Here is a 23088-nt window from a genome sequence, read left to right as displayed (position 1 = left end):
TTTGTTCTTTTCCTTCAGGAGCTCAAGAAACAAATACAAAATTTCTATCTTTTTATTATAAAGAGAAGCTTAATTTTCTTTTTATTGCTTTGACTCTAATTGAAACACAAGCCTTTAGGGTTTCATGTTGTATCCTGATGTTCATCAAATAGCACCTGGCTTAAAAAAAAAAAGCCCCCAAATAACAACAACAACAACAAAAAGACAAAAAATAACAACCATAATAAAAATGCCCTAGTGCCAGGTCCTAAATTAAAGGGCTATTTCACCTTGGTACCCAAGAAAGAGTTGTAATAGTTAAAACAATTATGGAGAGATTTAATAAACTTCTTGTCTTTTTCTAATGAGAGTAATGGACTAACGTGTCATTTTAAGGCAACCCGGGTGGCTCAGTGGTTTAGTGCTGCCTTCAGCCCAGGGCATGATCCTGGGGTCCCAGGATCGAGTCCCGCATCGGGCTCCCTGCATGGAGCCTGCTTCTCCCTCTGCCTGTGTCTCTGCCTCTCTCTCTCTGTGTCTCTCATGGGTAAATAAATAAAATTTTTAGGAAAAAAAAAAAAGTGTCATTTTAGATATTTGTAGATTGATCAGGTGTCCAGAGCTTAGTGTCCAATGTGAGATGATTTTCTTGGGGCCAATTCTGAGTATGTATAGGTTGTTCATTTCCATAAGAAATCTATATAATCTTCAGCTTTGTAGAAGCGTTTGTTAGTGTTGCTAGAGCTCTATTTGAGATAGTAATTTTCTTGAAGATGCAATTACAGAATCATCTATTAAATTATATATAATACCATAAGGGCAAGAACCTTCTCTTGTCTTATTTTCTCCTTTATTCTCAGAGCCAAGTTCAGTGCCCAGGACCTGGTAAGAATTCAATAACAATATGTCATATGATGATAGTATAAACAAAGAAGTGAAATGTAGAAACAGAAACATAGAGTTTTATTAGGACCCCTAATGTCAATATTCCCTTTGGGGACTTTTGACCTCTGTCCCTCTAGTAATATTGCTTGACATTCTTTTTGTGAGTTCCCCTTACTGTAATTTTGTATCCTCCTAATGGCCCCATCCAGTTAATCCCTTTCTGCCATGCTCTTTTCTTTTTCTTGCTCCCTGTTTTTCACCCTTTTGCTTGTGAGGCAAATACTAGAAATGCTGATCCAGTCTCCTGGAGGAATATAGGACCTCCTTGAACCCAAATGAATCATCTGAGGGCTAATATTAAACATGTGCCTCACTGTTCAGTCCCAATAACCATAGACATTAATGAAGGCATTTGCTGGGATGAAAATGTGCAAAGGGAAATGAGAAGCACTGCTGTGTTAAAGGGTACATCCACCTCACTCTGCTTGTCTCTGAAAGAGCTCTTTCCTGCAGATTCAGCATGAAATTATGCCAAGTCTAATAGGCTTTCATTAAAATTTTCAGCTAACATAGTCAGAACATTTGTTTTTGATAGATTTGTAATGAAAACAACACAGGCAGGATAACTAAGAATCAATGTTTTCAGATGAAAGGGAAAAGGGTCCATGAAACAAGAACATCTAATAGCTCATCATTCTGATTTTTGACAGCATAAACACATGTACAATGTAATTACCAAGAAATGAAATGGATTGCTTTGCAAAGAAACCATATATTTGGAGGAGAGATTATGCATGTTGTTTTTTTATGGTAATGATCTTCACACATTGTTTTTGGTGATGGCTTTCTCTGGTCCAACGATTCTGTGGATGATCAAGGATCATTTTCCTCTTCAGAAGGACATTGTCAAGGTGATCAAGACTGTATCAGGATCATTTCTGCAATTATTGATTTGGATTAAAGACGTCTATATGGAATTTGTGTTTGCTACTACAAAAAGGAAAAAAAATATCTCTCGGTACTGGTGGGCAATTGGTAGTAAAAGGGAGATGGAGAAGTGGTTGCTACATTCAACAACTGGGAAGTCAGTTGCAAAAGAGTATAGCAGAAACATCCTCTGGCTATTTATAGACTAGACAATACCTGTTTATCTGGCTTGTCCCTCAGCAGAAACTCATTCTCTGGTGTTCAGGGCCACAAAAGAAATTGGGCCAGAAGGACAAAGTACTTGAGAACATTAGAGTCCTAATGTAAATACATTTCTATCACAGTCACTTACACAAATATAAATCAGAACTCAAAATAGCAAATTGAAGAAGAGTGAAAAATGCATCCCAGGGAGTGAAAAATTGTGTGTAGGCAATTAAGCTTTTGGCAGCTGCTATTTGAATTGGTAGCTAATAACATCTCCTGACATGTCAATTCCCTGCGGGTAAGACTGAATCTGTACAAATATGTGTTATTTTTCTAATTTTTTTCCTAAATAAAGTTAATAAGACTGATGTTATAAATTTCATTTGATTTTTGTTAGGAGTAACTACCTAGCGTTTCATTTAACAGAGACTCTCATGTGTCAAGATGAAGATTTATAGAACCATGTAGTAAAGATCCAAGTAGTAATAATTCACATCTCTAGCTAATTGCTTTGTAAAATGGAATTAAATAGATCATCATATGGATAACTATTAAGCTCTTTGATAATAATTGAAAGGTAGCATCTTGTAATTGAAAGGTAGCATCTTGCCCTGGTTAAGAACATGAAAGACAAAATCAATTTGAACCCAGATTAATGTGGACAAATCTGGACATATTCCATAGTCTTTTTCTGCTCGGTTCTCTCAACTATAAAATTGAGATTAATAATAATACCTACTTTTAGCATCTTTGAGAAGGAAAAATCTAACAAGTAGCATCTCCCTTCCCCACCTATGTTCTGAACCGACTGAGAAATAAGTGGAAGAATCAGCAGAGAACCTAAATATCATAAAGCCTCAGTAGGAAAAATCAGTTAAAGGTGAGAGATGACATTAAATTGTTCCTGCCTGTCCACTCCAGCTAGATCTTTGAATAGGGCATTGGAGAGGAAATTAAGTCTCAAGAACAGTCTCACTTAAAAATAATTGCTTCATCCTACTGACTCATAAAGAGACAAAACATCAGAAATCAAATCTCCTGTTTAGGAATTTTGAAAGACAAGCTATATATTTTTGAGTACATGGACCAGTGGCTATAGCCTAATGACCAGATAAGTCATCCCACTTTCATGGAAAGACTAGGGAGTCAAGAGGTAAAAATATTTAGTAAAAATCACTTCTCATGGAAATCCACCACTAATATTCCCTACCTTTTTATTTCTATAGACCATTGGGATTAACCTTTCATATTATGTTCATGTAGGAATATATCTAGTCCCTTGGAGAGACTCCTATCTTCTTGAGGTCACTCCATCAACCCCCACCATTCTCCAATGGGTATTTTCCCATGACTGCTGGTGGGCAGTGCAGATTTTGTCTCCAGATGCCCAGGAAGGGATCAGAATAGAGCATTACTCAAAACTACTTCCCATCCCAGATCATATCAAAACTGCATTTTCCATATGCAAAAAAGATTAAATTAAAATATTAATGAATAATAAATTAGATGAAGAATTGCATTAATGAATAATAAATTGCATGAAGATTCTCCAACTACAAAATTCTAGCAACACAAAGAAACCTTAAATTTATATAAATCTCACCCTGTAGTCAAATACTCAAGTCCAAAAATTAAATGCCTGAATTTGGGCCAAATTTCCTAGATTCTCCAAAAAAGTACAGATTTCAAGTCTCTCATGTCATGGATAAAACATGTGTTGTAGCTTTGTTTGGAGAATATGATCAGTATGCATAGAAATCTAGTAGGTGTTTACAGCTCCATGTTCCCAGCTAGACTCATTCTTTGGGAGCAATCTGGGGCCTGAGACAGGCAGGGTCTCTTAGTCTTTGAATAATTTAAGTAAAAGCAATTTGGGAATGTTCTTCACACTTTTCCTTCCCCAGTTAGTTAAACTAACTAAGGACAGACACAGAGACCAAAAAAGAATCAGAAATGCAGTTTCAATAGTAGTCCTAGTAAAATAGGACTTCAGGTGATGGTAGGACCACCTCTTTCCTTCCTCATGCTATGCTCCTGCATGTCCCTGTCCTACCCAGGAAGCTGCTCCTTGGTATTGAAATTAATTGTGTTAAGAATCACATACTGGTTAAAAACTAAATGTGTAAGTCTATGAAAAGTCTATGAATCTGTTTTTTTTTTTTCTTCCTAACGTTGAGAGTGATATACCATAGGCATTTTGGAAACCATTTTTTTAAACCATGTCTACTTGTTTTTTAGAATATGGGCTTCAGGGACTTCTATCTTTAAATTTCTAATTTATTTTCAACAAATTTTGTCTGTTCCATGAATTATTTAAAAACATTGGAAATATTAAATATTAAAATAGCAAAAGATTAGTTATATAAATGCTAAATATTTCATACAATCTTATGCAACCATTAAAAATGTTGTAAAGACAATTCTTATAAAATATTTGTAAATGCCTAAAACTAAATAGCATATTTTTGACTTTTAATGATGTCCATAATATATGGACATTATGACTACTGCATTAGTTTTTGCAATCATTTCAGAAGTGTTAACCCATATTTTATAATTATTTAGTACTGTAGAAAAGACATGATAAAAGTTTATTTACATTTTTTTTAATTGTGAGAGGAACTGTATATATACATACATATATAAAATATAGATACAGATATAACAAATATATGTGTACATATATATTTTTAAAGGAAATCAATTATAAATTTTACAACGCAAAAATTCACGCGGGGAGGGGGAAGCTTCCTTAAAAATCCCTTGCTAAAGGCAATGTGAAGTTTGCTATAGTATATCTCAATTTCCATGATATCCCAATATCATTAATATGCAAGTGATCATTGTCTAAGGATAATCATGACCATTTGATTATTTCAAGGAATTTTTACACAGTCATCTGCATATCCTATACCTTTTAGAGTGGGAAGGATAAAGTAGAGTTCAAGACTGTATGAAATCCTTAAGCCTTATGGATCATTCTGGATCATGTTTATACCAAACTCCTCTTGTCTAACTGGTGCAATGTGCTATTGCTGTATGAACTGACTCCTGCACCTTGTGTGTGTGTGTATGTGTGTGTGTGTGTGCATGCAGTCACCTTTCTTCACCTCATTCTGCCTGGTGCCCCTCACGTGTTTGTGAGATGACCAGCTACGTATGGATAAATCCAGAAACTAAAGCCATTAGGGGTTAGTTAGCAAAGGACAGAACAGGCAACGGTTGAGGCAGGAGAAGGTTGAAATGCATGGCCAACCATGGCCTTTTACCTACAGTACCCACAAGGACTGGTACACCACCTGGTTTTTCTGATCAGACCACTCAGATTTTACTTCCTTAGTTGTGTCTTTTTTCCCTTTTTTTAGAATTAGCCTGTATAATCTGGAGTGGACTTTTTTATGTTAAGTATTTCCATTCTATGTAATTCTCTCACTGCATTTTAGATGTCTAACCCAGAGTATGTTTTTCTGGATGAAAAGCATTTACCATCCTGGGAGGCCCAAGATACAATATACTGACGTCTTCAAATCTTGCAAAAAAAGGGTAAAATCAATCAAAATGCAATCTCATTCATTCTTTATTTATATTCATTCATTCCTTCATTTATTCATTTAGTAACAATTTAATGCATACTCTACCATGGTTTTTCTAGGTGCTATGGATAAAATAGGAAACAACACAGACAAGTTCTCTACCTTCATGAAAGTTACAACTGAGCAGGATACACTGAATATTGGTAAACAAGTTATTGTATAATAAGAGTTTCATGTGATGGTAAATGCCATCAAGAAAAATAATGCAGGAAAAGTAGATAGAGATTGATAGATGCTTAGGGAAGGCCTCCCTAGGGAGGAGACATGACTAAAAGAGAGCACCAAGCAAAGGATTGAAAGAAGAGATTTCCTAATGGAGGGAAATAACGAGTCCAAAGGCTCTGAGGCAGGAAGGACCTCAGTGTGCCTAGGCATCTGAAAATCAAGAAGATGGTGAATGTGGCACTGGCTGAACAATAGGAAAGAGATATCCTCAGAAAACAATTCCATGGGGTCTGGTAGGCCATGGGAAGGATTTTGGGTCTTAAACTGTGATATGAAGATATCAAGGAAAGAGTTGGGAGCCATGACATCTGATATATATACCAGATGTTGCTGAGTAGAGACTCTATTCTGGGCAGGCAGGCATGTAGGCAGGTCTGTAAGGAGATGACCACAGCTGGCCAGACACAAGACGATAGTGGCTTGGATCAGAGAGGTCAGTAGCATGAAGGGGCTGAGATGTGGCTGTATGGATTTGATTTGAGAGGGAAAAAGTCAAATTAATTTTGACTCAGGGGCTTGGGGCCTGAGGAAAATGGTATACGGTTATACCATTTGCTGAAATGGTAGAGACGGAGTAACTGACTTACATGACTGTTAATGAAGTGACAAATATAAAAGCTATTCAGATTCTATGTGGAACTATTTAGTCATAATAAGATTGGTATATATTTAGGATAAGATAACTGAAATTCAACATTGATCTATTTTTTAATCCTCCATAAACCCATTATCCTCACTACTGACAAGTGAAAAGTTCTGGCATATGACTCACTTATTTGTGAAATCACTTCCTCAGTACATACAGATGGTGTTTGTGGAGACGGTGATAGGGGACGGCCTGTTGGAGGAGCAGGGATCCTCCGAGTCATATGGGACTATCTCACCTATGGGGGAGAATGTGAGCTTGCTTGTGTTTACACCCCTGCAAGTCAAAGCCAAATTGCAAGCCTTTTACTGTCCTTTTCTCTAGTCTAACATTTAATATGTTTTTGCTGCCTTTTTTTTTCTTCTCTATATAGCTTTCTGTAACTGTTGTCATAGCAACAAGATAGTCTTTGCTTAGGAGAAATGGTTTGGACAAAACCGAATTATAAATCAACATCATCAGTAATATGACTCTTTTTACACTATTTTTATGAACTCAGCTAATACTGAAGAGTCATACTTTATTGAGATGTAGGGACATAGGACCCACTTTGTCTAATGCAGAAGTCAGCAAACTTTTATATAAAAGGGCCAGATGATAAATATTTTAGGCTTTGAGGTCCATACAGTCTCTATCAAAACTACACCACTGCCCTTGTTGCATGATACAGTTCTAAACAATATGTGAATGAATTGGATGTGGCTGTATCCCTGTAAATCTTTATTTATTTTTTATATATTTTATATATTTTACTTATATAAAAACAGGCTGCAGACTGGATTTATCCCATAGACAATAGATTGCCAATCCCTGATCTAATGGATTCCATCCTCTCACTTTCTAAGATAAAATGCTCAAAGTATATTTACTGTGTCATCCACAGCAGAGTTCCTGGGCCTTACCTCCGACCTACCAATTGGAATTTCTTTGGTTATGCATTTGTAACAGGCTCTACTCCCTAAGTGATGCCCAGTCAAGTGTATTTAAATACTGAGGTTTATCAAACCTCTATAAAAGCTTCCCTAAATAGAGTAGGGTGCAAATTACCACAAAGCTTCCTACATTCTAAAATCAATATCCATCCATTATAAGTGAAGTAACATATGAGCAGCGTGAATAGTATTTTCTTTAAAGGAGAAAGAAATTTGACAACATTTTAAAGTCTGAAGATTTAACTTGAAAATATGGATTTCCGGTTCCTCTTATAAATCATAAAATCTGGCAACACAGAGCCCACATTCTTGCAAGCAAAATCCTGCTAGAATCAAGTCATGAACACCTGATTTCAGAGAAAGTACATATGCTGACTTAGACCACACTCCCCACCACTCTCGACCATCATTTATGGTGTCGCAATTTACCCATTTCAGTTACACATCTGCCTTCTGTTGTTGTTTCATTTTACAATTAATGATTTAATAAATGCACTCTGAATTCTTATCAATCATGGTTTATCCCTGGCTGATATAGCCATCTTTCTGATATCAGAACATGAGGGCATGTGTCATAGCTATATATATATATATATATATATATATATATATATATGCAAATTTTTAGGCTGCCATTTAAATAGAATGCCTCTAGAATGGAAAAGATAAACTCCTCTTATATTTCCTGTTGTAGTACCTATGTTTGTTGTTTCTATTAGGCATTGACAGAAGGGACCCTGAATGATAAGTGACAAATCAAATGCATGTATTTTTATCATTGTCAAAATATTTCACAGAGACAGAAAGGATCGAGCTGCAATTTTGGTTTAATAAATTAACATCTGTTCCAGCACCCCATATTTAAAGGGAGAATGTGTTCTTTGGCTCCCTTGTGCTTCTAATGGGGACACTTTCAGACGAAGACTGGAAAAGGGGATAAAGATAGAGTGTGACTAGAAACATAAGCATTTCTGGCTTGCCAAAGCAAATGTCACTTTTCACCTTTTGTACTTGCTGACAGGAAGTGAAGTCTAACTCTTACTGGTTGACATTTCCTTTTATTCTGTGTCCTCTCACTTTCTGCACTCTACTCTGAGCCCCTGGGGGGGGGGGGGGCGGGGAGGAAGTAGGAGAGTATGGGGGAAAGGGGAGAAATCACACAAAGATAGAACTCCTTTCTAAGGAAGATGTTTCTATCTCTACGAAGAGATTTAATATGAAAAAGAAAAATATCACTTGGAGAGCATTTACTACTAGCTTTTTGTAAGAGGAAAGGCATTTATATCCACTCATAATTGTCTTAATTTTTTAGCCCACCACTAATACCAGGAAAGGATAACAAATGTTTATGATGTTAGACACTAGATTTGGTGTCACACAAAGATAGGTTTGCATGCCAACTATGTAACTTCAAAATTTTGAATAGTTACTTCTTTTTTCTAAGGGTTAGTTTGCTCATCTGAAAAATGAAAAGGAAAATCCTTTCTGCCTCATAAAAGTGTTATGAAAACTAAATGCATATAAAGGATTTAACGAAGGGCTAGGCATTTAGGAAATATTTCCTTTATCTAGTAAATATTTCATTTAGGAAATATTTCTGCCTAATTATAATTTTTATCTGTAAAATGTGGATAATAGAATCTAGCTCATCAGTCTATTATGAAGATTTACTCAAATCATACCCATGAAATATTTGTCAGAGAGCCTTACACATGGTAAGTCCTTGACATATGGCACTTATTGCTATTAAAATTGTATTATTGTAACAATTGTTAATAATAATCACAATCATTTGGGAAAAAAAAGAAATTCATTGTTAAAGAGATGGCTAATTGTGATCTAATTTTTCAAACTACCAAATCCAAATCATACTACATAAAAAACATTTTTGGTTTTCTTGGCAGAACATAGCATAATGTACTTAAAAAATATAGGTTTTGGAGTCAGGCAGATCTGAGTCTGGTTTCCACCCCTCTAGTTACTAGTTGAGTGAAGACATCAGATTTGTCATCTCCCTGCTTGAGTTATCTTTGAACCATAGGAATCACTTAAATTAGGCTAAAAAAATAGTTCAAACAGATTTTGTCAAGATTCAACGAGATGGGTGTGACCTTGATGTGAAGGCTTGGCAATCTGCCTTGGGTTCCCAGCAGTGCTTTAGTTTCAGAGGCTTTCCAGTACAGGTTTGCTTTCCACATGCTGTTGGTCATGTTCATATATATTTTTAAGTTGTTTGCAAAGACTCCGTACAGACTGCTCCTATCATCTAACACAGTGGTTCTCTCAGGGGCAACTTTCCTTCCTGGGGATTGTGGAGGCCGAGAAAAATTAAGGCCATCCCACCTAAAGTTTAGCATTAGCACAAGTACAGCCATCTTTCCCCTTAGTTTAAAGGGAAAAACTGCAGAATATCCTCAATATCCTCGGCAGGTAATCCCATATCAGAAAGACAACAGAGCCCACGCCCATGGTAGAAAATCCCCTAGACCAGCCTAATTCTTCCATCCCTTCTGGAAATCCCCTAGACCAGCCTATAAAAAACCCAGCTGTAACCCACTTCAGGGTCCAAGTCCCTGCTCCGCTGTGCCGGGTACACTTGGACCCAAGCTCGAGCTTGTAAATAAACCCTCGTGTGTTTGCATCGGTGTTGGCTCCTCACTGGTTTCTCGGATTCGCAATTTTGGGCACAACAGGGATATTTAGCAATGCTGACAGACATTTTCTATTGTCTTGACTGGGCTGTGGCAGGGGAGCGAGGTCGCAAGGAGAAAGAATTCTACTGGCATTTAATAAGTAGGGGCCAGATATGCTCCTAAAACATCCAACAAATACACAGGGCAGTTCCCCACAGCAAAAGATGTCAAATAGTTTAGCCAAAATGTCAGTGGTACCCTAGTTGAAAAACTCTGATCTAATACATTGATCTTTGCACTTCCTTCAACTTCATGGAGTTGAAAAGCTTAAAATAGACACTAGCAATGCCAAAACAGGTCTTAGAAACTGTCAATGTGCATAATAGGATTCTCTGAAATACTGAAGAGATTTTCCTATACTAAAATTCTTCCTTTACTCATCTCCACAATTGCAGATTCATTCCTTTGATTATATTTAATGCTTTTCTTAATAAGAAATGTATAGCAGCTCATCCATCATTAATCACCTATGTGTTTATTGCATATGTTGTAAAAACATCTAATATTTGCCTAGATAAGGCTGAAGAAGCATGGGTACAATAGGCTCTGAGACTGGAGGGTTCAAATACCAGTCATCCACAGTGACTGGTTTCAGTGCTCCAATATTTGACTGTTTGAGTCTCAAATACACAAAGCAGTTACATGATGTGTTTTTGTTGTTGTTGTTGTTGTTGTTGTTGTTGTTGTTTAATCCAAGTAAGTAAAGAACCATCTCTAGACCAAAATAGCTTCATAGAGTCCTACAGCTTAACATCATTACCCTGGCCTACAAGGCCCTCTGGAATGTAGCCCGCCCATGCTCTGATGTTGCCTCTGCTCACTCAGCTGTTGTTATGTTAGCCTTCTTGTTATCCTGCCAATAAACCAAGCTTGCTCCGGCCTCAGGCACATTCTTCTAAGTTTTTGCTCGGCTTCCAAGCTCACCTCATGAGAGCCTTGAACATCCTATCAAAAATATTACCTTAGCACCACCCTTTACATACAATATTCCCTTTCCATGCTTCATTCTTCTTCACAGTGCTTTTCACCATCTCACATTGATTGTATTGTGTATCTGTTTGTAGAGGTGTATTGCATGTCTCCACCATTCTAGAAACTCAGCTCTCATTGACTTGTAGTCTCTATAATCATCCTGCTAATCAGAATTCCATGGAATACAATTGGGCAAATTCTTTGCTAATCTGTATCTTTATACTTTATTTCCTCCTGACTTTTCCATTAAAAAATGAAACATGCTACATCGGTGTGTCACTAAAATATGCTAGAAATTCCAGTACCTATCAGAATTTTGGTTTGTCAAACTAGAAGCCCATGGATCAAATTTGACCAACAGAGAGTTTTAACAAAATTATATCTGAGTGGCTTTCAGAGGAACTTCATTCTCCAGTTCACTCCTGTACCTACTGAACTATTATCTTTATCTACATTAGGTGATTACATATAATACATATTATATATATGGTCATACCCACATGTATTTATGTGTGTCATATAGATATTAATATCTATCTAAAATATCTATCCTAAGCCCACCTATCTGTAAGAAGTGAAGGTATTATCATACCTGGTGACCTCACACATTTGTTTTTTTGCCTGGCTACCAAAGGCATTTGAGTTTATTTATAAACCCTGATCTATATGATAAACACACACACACACACACACACACACACACACACGCGCAATTTGCCTGACTCGACTGAATTGCATTTGTTGAATTCAATTGAACATTATGCATAAGTGGAGTAGGTGGCTGGCTGTGCAGTGCCTTGTGAAGACCTCATGTACCTCTCTTGCACCCGAGACTTGTTTTCCCTTTTGATTCAGTGATGATGAAATGTCAACGTGAAAAAGCTAGAACAAGCCACAGAGGTTTTAAACAGTCAGTGCAGCAGCCTATGATGCTACACTGGTACCAAGTACATGTTTCCCTGCAGGATTGCTCCCTTCTATCTCTAGCAACTTCTGATGGCTTTGAGGGTATAGGAAGAGTAGAAAGCCCATTATTAAACTAGGCACACCCATCGAGGAAAAACTGAAAGATACCACTGCTTAGGGAGGTTCAAAAAAATAAAGAGAAAATGGGAGAGAAGCTGAAAGAAACATAGCCTTTGATTTCTCCTAAACCGGAAACTGCCTATTCTTTACTTATTCAGTGCCCTGTTTGTCTACATCCTGATTTACTATTACCTAGTGGTAGCCCACTCACCTTGTTTGGTGTTGAATCTTATCTTCACAGAAAGAATATGAGCCTCTCTAAGATGAAGCAGGGAAGTTTGTTATTAAAATCATTTTTGCTGTTGATGCCCTGTGTTTCTTCTCAGTTGACCAGCAGCCATGCCAATTTCTAATGACCAAGTAATTCCTGTTTGTTTGAATTTCTGTTCTCCCTGCCCCCCAACACTCCCCACGCCCCAAGACAGAGTCTTCCCAAGACACAGCAAACAACAAATACAGTTTGTTCCCAGGGAATTTGTAACATCCTGGCTCTTAGTTTTGTGCCGGGAATTAACCCCACATCACACCCTGCTCCTCTTCACTGGTACAAGCTCCTTGTGGTTTGTCTCGCCTGTTTCTTTATTATATCTCTCACTTGGCTTCTGGTAAAGGGGCCCCAGCTCCTTACTTGACCTTCTTCCATCACAAATGTCTGCATCCTGATGATCCCATGGTTTTCTGTCCCAGACATTGGACAGACACAGATTCACCCTTATCCTGTATTTTATTTAAGTTTATTGTAACCCCTGGATGGTTTATTTTTTTTTATTTTTTATTTTTTTAAATTTTTTTTTTTAATTTTTAGTAATTTATGATAGTCACAGAGAGAGAGAGAGGCGCAGAGACACAGGCAGAGGGAGAAGCAGGCTCCATGCACCGGGAGCCCGATGTGGGATTCGATCCCGGGTCTCCAGGATCGCGCCCTGGGCCAAAGGCAGGCGCCAAACCGCTGCGCCACCCAGGGATCCCTGGATGGTTTAAAGTGATAAATGCTATGTGTGATTTTCAAGGAACGTAGATGATTATCAGTGGAAAACCGTACCTAAACTATTTGTTGATATATCTTTTTGTTTGTGAGAATTTAAAGGAAAACACTTTTCTGATGTATTTTTTTCCCTATCTGAAAAGAAAACCCTCAAGGGAAAAAACAGACACAGAAAATATCTAATCCTCACTCAAGGCTTGAATTTATATAATAACAAAGTGTAGAGCCCTGTGACTTTCTATTGTTCTGTGCTATGAAGAGGCATCAATCTTGCTTTAGACACTATTGTCCAGCTGAAACATCCTAACAGACCTAGGCTGAAAATAGGAGCCTCTTTACTACATAATCATGCCCTTAAAAAAAAAAAATGTTCTGTATATGAATACTCACCAGATTTTTTCCAGCTACAATGTAGCAGGCCAGAAGGTTGACAAGATTCATATAATAAGCCATGTAAATGCAGCTGATGGAAGCTTTATGATTGCTTTAAAGCACAATCCATCATAATCACATCTTCTGAAAGCAAATGAATGACATGATACCTTAAATTATAGGTTTCCTATGGAATGAAGAGTAATCTTTTATTTCCTTTTATTCTTTATGTCTCCCCACACTCTATTGATAATTCTGGCAGGAGGAATATGCATACAAGTTTTGTTCCTCTTTTAAATGACTTTAATTTAAAATCAATTTGAAAAGTGCCTTATATTAGGAAGCCCTATGGAATGCTGTTGAAAACACACATCTGCTGGGTAATTTTTTCATGTAATTATGTAAGTTAAATCTTCATAAACAAAGTAAAGGAAATTATAATCCCCAGTTCTAGGTTTTGCAAAATAGCCCAAAGCACATTTTTCCCTAATGAGTGAGTCAGAATTAAATTGAACAAATACCACCAACCAAAATTCAATTATTTCCTCCTTGTTCATAAAGAGCTGTAAGCAATGGCTCTTTAGTTAAAACCCATCACTGCGTGCAATGCTCCTCTGACCTAGAAGTACTATTTTAATTTTCAAGGCATGAGTTACTAAAAAGGACACAATTGTTTCCCTACCAATATCCTTCCTCTTTTTCTCCTAACAAGCCATTCTCTTTCTAACCCTGTCCCTGTTCATCACTTACGTCCATCTGTTCTCAAAGCTACTGCCTCTCAGGCCAATGGAATGAGAAAGGATGTGGACTGGTTAGCTTCTGTTGTGTAATAAACCACCGTAAGCTTGGTAGCTTTAAACAGTTACCATTTGCTTACTTCATAATTCAGCGAGTTGGCAATTTGTGTTGGTCTTAGCTGGTGATTCTTCTGGTTCAGCTAGGTTCAATTATGTGGTCGTGGAGAACTGCCTCATTGCTGGGCATCATTGGTCTAGAACGGTCTCAGCTGTGAAGATTCATGTCTGCTCCATGTGTCTCATCCAGCAGATAAGCCCAAGTTGTTCACATTGAACGCTGGACAGTTTTGCAAGAGAGAAAGCAATGGCATAAAAAAGCCCTTTGTAGTCTAAGCTCAGGAAGGTAGGGTCTTGAAAAGATATTTATACACCTATGTTTACAGCAGCATTATTCACAATAGCCAAAAAGTGGAAACAACTAGAATCCATCAATGGATGATGAATAGATAAACAAAATGTTGTACATACAAACAATGGAATATTATTTAGCCTTAAAAAGGAAAGATTACCTGTAGCTTTGTAGTAATTTTTGAAATCAGAGTTTTAGACCTCTATCTCTGTTCCTCTTTTTCTTTTTCCTTTTTAAAAGATATTTATTAATTCATTTGAGAAAGAGAGTAGGGGGGAGGGACCTGGGGAGAGGGAGAGAGAGAAACTCAAGCAGATTCCCTGCTAAATGCAGAGCCTGACTCAGGACTTGGTCACACGACCATAAGATCATGACCTGAGATGAAACCAAAAGTCAGATGCTTAACCAGCTGAGCCACTCAGACATCCTTCTTTTCAATCTTTTTCAAGATTGGGATGATTTTGCTATTTGGAATCCTTTGAGATTCTATATGAATTTTAGGATACATTTTACTATTTCCATACAACAACAAAAAAATGTTACTGGAATTTTGATAGGGACTGCATTAAACCTATAAAAAACACATGCATTTTTTAAGGCCAAACAATCTTGATTCTAAAATTTGATAAGTTATTGCAAGACAGGAAAATTATAATTTTATTTGTGAGCATAGATGTAAATATTAAAATTTATAAAATTAAAATATTAAATAATAAAAGAATATTAACTATTAAAATTCAATGATATAAAAAAATCAAGATTAGTAGAATTTATGTCTAAATATAAGGAAATAATATTAGAATATAAAAAAAATTTCTTCACATTAATAAGCAATAAGACAGGAAACCAATAGAAAATTAAGCAAAGGCTATAAACAGGCAGTTTCAAAAAAGGGAATTTCCAGAAAGGTAGGAAGCATACAAAGAGACGCTCATACATAAATAATGAAATAAATAATAAACAAAAATGATATATCCACCAATATGACAGAAAACTAGATAAAGTTGGATAATGACAAAGTTAGTAGAGATATGGCTGCATAGGAACCCCTGCACGGCTTACAGATGTGTGGACTGGAGGCCATTCTGTCAAAGAAACTGGTGGAATTCATTCAAATTAAGTATACCTATATATGGTGACCCAGCATATCCCCTCCTGGGTATATAGCTCAAAGAAATTCTCATATGGGCTTATATGAGGCCACATGTGAAAATATACATGGTAGCATTGTTTGCTGCAATGTGAAGTAGAAACCAATCTATCTGTGTCCACCTAATGTGGTATAATTAGAAAAACTTGATGATATGCTCATGTAGCAACATGAATACATTAAAACATAGTGCATTTTAGAAAAAAAATGAAATTTAAGGCATAATACAACTGCATGAATTATACTTTCAATATACACAAAGCATCATTACATATTTTGTAAAAACACTAAAATCCTTAAAAAATGCAGTGGTCAAACACATTAGAATATCCATGAGAAGGAGGAATGGGAGTAGGGAATGGGGAAAACAGGAATCCAGAACAAATAAACCAATAAATCAGACCATTGATAATTGTGTACTGAGAACTGTGCCTTATGTTTAACACAACTTCTTGCAACTACGAATAAGAGCAACAGCAAAGTCACAAATGGAAGCAAGATAGAGGACCTTACACCCATGTTTTAAATATTAGTAAAGAGAATAATAACCAAAGAGGAGAATCCAGAGATTTTTTTCACATTAACACAGACTTATAAACTCTTGAATGTAAAAGGGAACAATTCACTAAAAAAGCAAAATGAAAAATATTAGACAAGGAAAAGATATAATTGGTGGAAAAAAATGTTCCATGAAGTTTGGTAATGCTGAGATCTATTTTAAAGATGAACAATTAGCTTTAGGAGATTTATCATGAGACTTCATGGAAGCAAATGGACATGAGGGAGCCTATGCCAGTTGGTCTTGTTCTGAGTGGTGGAGGAAGTGTGTCAGCATTGACTAACGAGTTGGCACTGAAGGATGAGTGGTTGAGGGAGAGGAAGTAGAAGAGCAGGAGGTTGTTTTTCTCAGGCCTTGATTTGCTATCTCTCTTTAATTCTCACAGTTTCCCCCATCCCCATAAATATTTTCTTTCTACCCTGATGCTCAAGACAAAAACACCTGAGGATCAACTTCCATTTCTCTCTTCCCTTCATTCCCATATTCAACGTCTTAATGAGTCCTATTAGATTGCCTCCAAAATATACCCCAAGTCCATGCATGTTTTTCCATCTCTACTAAAATTTTTACCAAACTGTGTCATCCCTTGGATTGGTCATCTCAATAGTCCCTTGTTTTCCCTGCTTACCCTCTGATCCTCTAATCTATTCCTAATCCTTAGACAAAGCAATCTTTTGAAATGAAAATAAAATTACACCATTCCTCTATTATGATCCTCTAAAAAATTTCCATTATTCTTACAATACAATAAATTTCTAATATGGTCTCAAGGCCCTTGCCTAGTATTTCAACTAAATATTTTACTATTCCCACTACCATTTCCCATCTTCCAGCCACACTGGCTTTCTGTCTGTTTTCAGACACTCTAGCCTCATTTATACTACAACATTTTTGCACATCTTGTCCTTCTGATTGGAGTACCCTTCCTGTGATCTTTGTTTTACTTATTCCTTCCTATCTTCAGTTGCCAATTTCAACTTCAAAGAGGTCTTCTATGCACACACTTTCTAAAGGCACTCCTCCCAAAAAATTTGTTTCATATCACCTTATTTCATCTTACAAATGTGCTTGTTTGTTTTATGTTCCCCACACTAAACTGTAAGCCCTGCAATAGTTGGGTTCTTTTCTTCTCTCACTACTCTATCCCTGGGGCCTAGAAGAGGGCTTTGCACAGAGTAGACACCTAGAAACATTTATTGTTGCTGAATGAACAATGTAAGGATTACAAACTTTGCCAATTTTCAAGGGCCTAGTTGAATTTGAATACATTTAGCAAAAAGAAACAAGCTGGATGCTGGGAAAAGACTACGGTGGGCCTATTTTTTGGGAGATACATGTGAGAAGCCTTTACAGTGATAAAGACAATACAAAAGTTTTGGTTTTCTATTGATGTAAGAGAGATGGTGTCAGAAATAAAAGAGAATAAGTCAATAAAAAAACAAACTCTGATACTGGTAAAAATTATCATCATCATCATCATCATCATCATCGTATCTAAGCTTTACTTAATAGGCTATATACAGTTGGATATACATAGTCTATTGAATTTCCTTTCATCTATAGTATTTTGTAGTTCTTTGCTTATGTTCTTAAGGGATCATCTTTATGTCTATAACACTAAGGATCAGTCAAATCTTGCCCAAAATCTTATTTCTAGAGCCTCAAAAGATTTATATTTAACATTGTATTGAGTGAAGTGCACCAGTAATTCCCATTGAAAATAAAAGCTCACCTTTGTAACATTTCCCTCTCTTCTTCACTCTTACAACTTCAACTAACCATATTTTTGCTTCACATTCTTTTACCCTTAATCTCCTGGCAGCAGATACGGTTTGTTCATGCTTGTTCATTTCATATAGTTTTTTTTTTTTTTCCTTTAGAATTTTCTTCTTCTCTGGTTTCTATTCTTACATTTTTCTTAGTTTCTTGTCTTGTGAAATTGCAACAAACATAATCACTGCCTTCATGATGAGAACATTATTTGTTAACAGATGGCAGGTTTTCAAAATCTGAATCATTTAAACTTGGAGACGCTGAAAAAGGTAGTCAAATTGGGCTCTGCCTAAGACTGAAAAAGAAAGGTCATTTTTTTTTTTTCAAGATAAATTAAACTCTTATAAACAAAGTTACTGACTGCTAGGAGCGTTAAGGAGAGCATGTAGAAAGGCATGGGAATTCATTTGTCTCTCCCAATTAGTTAATGGATTTTGAACATTAGTCATTAGGTTTCTCTATTTTAATTAATTTAAGTAATTTGTATAATGAAATTTCTGTACATAAAATATTCCTAATAAGCATTTTATCATCTATCCCAGAAGGATTTCACGTAAATTAGTTCACGTAATTCAGCTCTGCTTCAGGAAGAAGGTCGTGGGAGTTGGAAGCCATGAAGCACTGAACTGAGAGGGCAAAGTAAAGAAGCACCACAAGGGGGATCTAGCAGAAGTCTCTCCCATGGTTGCAATTCACCAGGCAAAGGACTGGACACTGAAGAAGGAGGTTTATGAAACACTTAGTTTATAATAAATCTATTTTTGTCACTGTAGGAGTTTTGAAACTTTATCTAGTAATTATCCTCTAGTAACTTCTAAATATCTTCTAGTAACTTCTAGAGGATATGTAGGTATGTTTTTTAAACTAACTAAGATGCTTGATATCAGACACCATTTTTTCACTATCTCCTTAATCTTTATTATTAGAGGAGTTATCACACTGCCTATAAAGACATGCCCTGAATGAAAGTTGTGGGAACCTCTAGCAATGGAACTAGAATGGAGATTGTCTTCACTTTTTCTGTATTTTTTTGTGTTTAATTTTTAATTTTGAGTTAATTTAGACTTACAGTAGGGTATGGAGAGTTCCTGAATGTTCGTCATTCAGCTTCCTGTAATGTTAATATCTCATGTGACTATATCACAATTATCAAAACTAAGATAACATTACTATAATACTAGCAATTAGATGAACTGCAGACTTTATTTAGATTTCACTTTTTTTTTTTTTTTTTTTTGGCTAGTTCTGTTCCAGGATCTTTTTTTTTTTTTTTTAAGATTTTATTTATTTATTCATGAGAGACACAGAGAGAGAGAGGCAGAGACATAGGCAGAGAGAGAAGCAGGCTCCTCACAGGGAGCCTGATGCGGGACGCAAACCCCGGATGGGGATCATGCCCTGAGCCAAAGGAAGATGCTCAACCGCTAAGCCACCCAGGCATCCCCTGTTCCAGGATCTAATCCAGGATCCCAGATTGTATTTAGTTGTCACGTCACCATAATCACCCCCAAACTGGATGGTTTTTCAGTTTGTCTTCAGTGACCTTGACCTTGAGAAGTATAGGTCATTTATTTTATAGACTGTCCTTCAATTTAAATTCGTCTAATGTTTCTCATGATTAGACACAAGTTATGTATAATTGGGAAGAATGTCACAGATATGATGTTTCCTTCTCAGTACATCTTATCAAAGAGCACTGATATTAATATCTCTTATTATTGGAAATTTTAACCTTGATCCCTTTGTCAAGTGCAGTTTGCCAAGTTTCTCAACTACTAAGTTACCATATTGTCCTTTGAAATTAATAAATATTTTTTCTTGACAATTTCTTTGAGATTATGCAACTCAACTACCCACTAATCTTAGCTTTCATTGGTGGATCTTGCTTGCAAAAGTTATTACTGTGATGTTCTAATGATGATTTTCTATTTCCTTCAGTCTTTCTATACTTATTAACTGGAATTATTTCTCTATAAGGAAGAGTTATCCTTTTTCCCTCATGTATGAATATATGTATGTATGCTTTTATTTAGAATGAGATGTATGCATTTATATCATATAAACTCAAAGACTTATTATTTGCGTTCATATCTATTATTATTATCATTATTATTATCTGCTCAAACTATGCCAGTCTGGCTGCTGTACCCTTTGATATGTTTTCTTTCTTTCTTTTTTTTTCTTTCTTCTTTAGTGCAACTACAACAATATGTTGTAGGTTCATCTTGTATTTTTTATGCCCTGGCCCTGGAATCCACCTCTCCTCCAAGGAGCCCTGATTCCTTTTATTAGATAATGGTATATAGCAACCAATATTTGACCAGTAGGGGTGCTTATTGCTAAGTAGAGGTATCACTACTTCTAGCCTCTCTTAGTAAACAGAACTATATATATATATATATATATATATATATATATATATATATCCATGCACATAGATTCATCTATGTTTATAATTATAAGTAGTTCATACTGGCATCTCCTACTGTAATTCAACATCATTCTAGTCTTCCTTCTTTCATTATTTGTAGCTTCTTTCTCTAATGAATATATTATTCTTATTTTCTAAAATATATTTATTTATTTTATCAACCCTAGTAAACATATAAAGTAATTTCAAAAAAAATTCTTTTATTTATTTGAGAGAGAGAGGGCACATAGGGAGGAGGGGCAAAGGGAAAGGAGGGAGAGAGTCTTGAGCAGATTCCCCAAGCGGCTCCATTTCACTCCTGAGATAATGACCCGAGCCAGAATTAAGAGTCAGACTTAACTGACTGAGCCACTCATGCACGCTAGTAGTTTCAAATTAGTTAGAAATGCAAATTCTCAGGCACTACAGTAGACCTACATCAGAGACTCTGGAGGTAGATCTTACATTCTGCATTTTTAACAAATCCTCCAAAATATTCTGATGTATGCTGAAGTCTAAGAAACTTTGGTCTACTCACTAATTCAATCTTTTTAGATTACTTTGGGCTAGTGAGGATTTGGGGCCAGTTTAGAATTACAGTCAATTTCTGGTGACTATGGTTCATTACCATCTAGACAAGTATTGCTATAAACTTGCACATCTTTTTGAAAAACAGCAATTCAAGGTCTTTGAAACTGGAAGCAGTATCACAGAATCTCTCAATGGTAGCTGTTAGTATAGATCTGTACTTCTTAGTTTCTAGAAGGTATTCCCTGATATAGGAATTTTTTATTGAAAGACGGCAAACACAAGTAGGCAGGCCAGGAACACCTATAAGGACAAAGATTTATAGTGTTAACTCATCCAAAACTAAGCATTCTTCAGGAGTAATGGAGATACTGTTACAAATGGATCAAAAAATAAATTGGACATTGTTACTTGGCAGTTACATGGTTACATTGGTAAAAGATGACTTGATATTCAAGGCCAAATTCAACTTAAACTTTTTAAACGATGTATTCCTAATTATCTCCATTCCATCCAGTACTGATCATGCATTCCTTTATGTAACATTGTGCATCAGAATTCACCTCCGATTATAAACACAACTGTAAGCTCCTTAATATCTGACAACTCCAAGTATGGTCCACAGAGCAGTAGCAGCAGCTGCAAACTTGTCAGAAATGCAGAATCTCACACTCTAGCCTATAACTGAGTTAAAATTTGAATTTTAATCAGATTCCTTAGATAATTAAAATGCCATTAGAATATGAAAAGCACTGCTTAAAGAAAAAAAGGAAAGTGACTTACTTTAATATCCTCACTTTAGAGTTTGGCAAAGAGTAGGCCCCTTCAGAACAATTTTTGAATGATGTGGAATGAATTGACCAATATCATTTAAATTTCTATAAGTGATTGAATCTATTTAAAATGAATGGCAAGTTCTAAGATAGGGACCAGGCAGTCAAACTAAGAGTATTAATGGGGCAACACAAACATCTTCAAATGCCATTTTATTAAAACTCTGTGAAGGACACTGGGTGTTACACTATATGCTGGCAAATTGAATTTAAACAAAAAATTAAAAAAAACAAAAACAATAACAACTGTGAAGGGCAAATAACACAACCACAACATATGGATCATGAACTTTCAAACTCTGCTTTACAATTGGCCCTATCATAGTGGGTAGGTTATTGATAACATTTTATGATTGATCTATGTACTACAGAATAGTTATCAGCCCGAAGAGATCTGCAAACATCCAACGTGTTCTTTTAATTGAATAACATGAGATCATAATAATTTTTTAAATAATAATTATAGGGACACCTGGGTGGCTCAGGGGTTGAGTGGCTGTCTTTGACTCAGGGCATGATCCTGGGATCCAGGATCGAGTCCCATATCTGGCTCCTTACATGGAGCCTGCTTTTCCCTCTGTCTAGGTCTGACTCTCTCTCTCTCTCACTCTCTTTATGTGTCTCTCATGGATAAATAAATAAAATCTTTAAAAATAAATAAAAATAAAACAAAATTAATTATAATCATAATGTTTACAGAAATGTATTGGATACTCACTATGACAGGCATTATTGCATTAATTTTTACAGTCATATTATGAAGTCATACTACTGTCCTTATTTTACAGGTAGAAAAAAGATTTATAGAAGTTCACTTAAGGAAGAGCCACTAGCTAGACTCAACTTTGATTTCACAGACTCAGTTCTTAACTACTCCAACATGTAAATGTTGGCTGAGAAAACATGACGTCTTTGTAACCATACCTGAGTTCAGTTGAAGGAGCACGAACTCTGACACACAACAAGCCTCCTTCCCAGTCCTAACTTAGGCACCAGCAGTGTGGGTGTGGACAAATTATTTAACCTGTCTTAAATTTTTCAACAAGGGCTAATAACACATACCTGCTTGGGAGTTTTTGTAGAGATTAATCACTTGTAATAGAGGCTGAATTGGGAAAAACTATTTTTGTTATTTCTTATTATTAATATCATAGTAAACAGCTGTACCTTCAAGTCAAAGTTAAAGGCCATGGAGTGAAAAGATATGATATGAGAGTACTAATGTGATGAGAAATCCAGCCAAATGA

The 23088-nt window shown here is 36.1% G+C and overlaps 2 long non-coding RNA genes across 5 annotated transcripts in view; one reads left to right on the top strand and one right to left on the bottom strand.

Annotated features, from left to right (window-relative positions):
• LOC140622202 (uncharacterized) overlaps positions 1 to 23088 on the top strand; it is a 49266-nt gene that overhangs the window by 5346 nt on the left and 20832 nt on the right. The window lies entirely within an intron of this gene.
• LOC140622212 (uncharacterized) overlaps positions 13461 to 23088 on the bottom strand; it is a 72970-nt gene continuing 63342 nt past the window's right edge. Inside the window, exons 4-5 of the long non-coding RNA XR_012021962.1 lie at positions 14320 to 14516; positions 13461 to 13586 (exon numbers count right to left, since the gene is read on the bottom strand). This is a non-coding gene — a long non-coding RNA (uncharacterized lncRNA). The remainder of the gene's footprint in view (positions 13587 to 14319; positions 14517 to 23088) is intronic.

This window comes from Canis lupus, chromosome 2, assembly GCF_048164855.1.
Source record: "Canis lupus baileyi chromosome 2, mCanLup2.hap1, whole genome shotgun sequence".
In the NCBI taxonomy this organism is placed as follows: domain Eukaryota; kingdom Metazoa; phylum Chordata; class Mammalia; order Carnivora; family Canidae; genus Canis; species Canis lupus.
The sequence above is the reverse complement of the archived record's forward strand: the minus strand, read 5'-3'. Positions and strand labels throughout refer to the sequence as shown.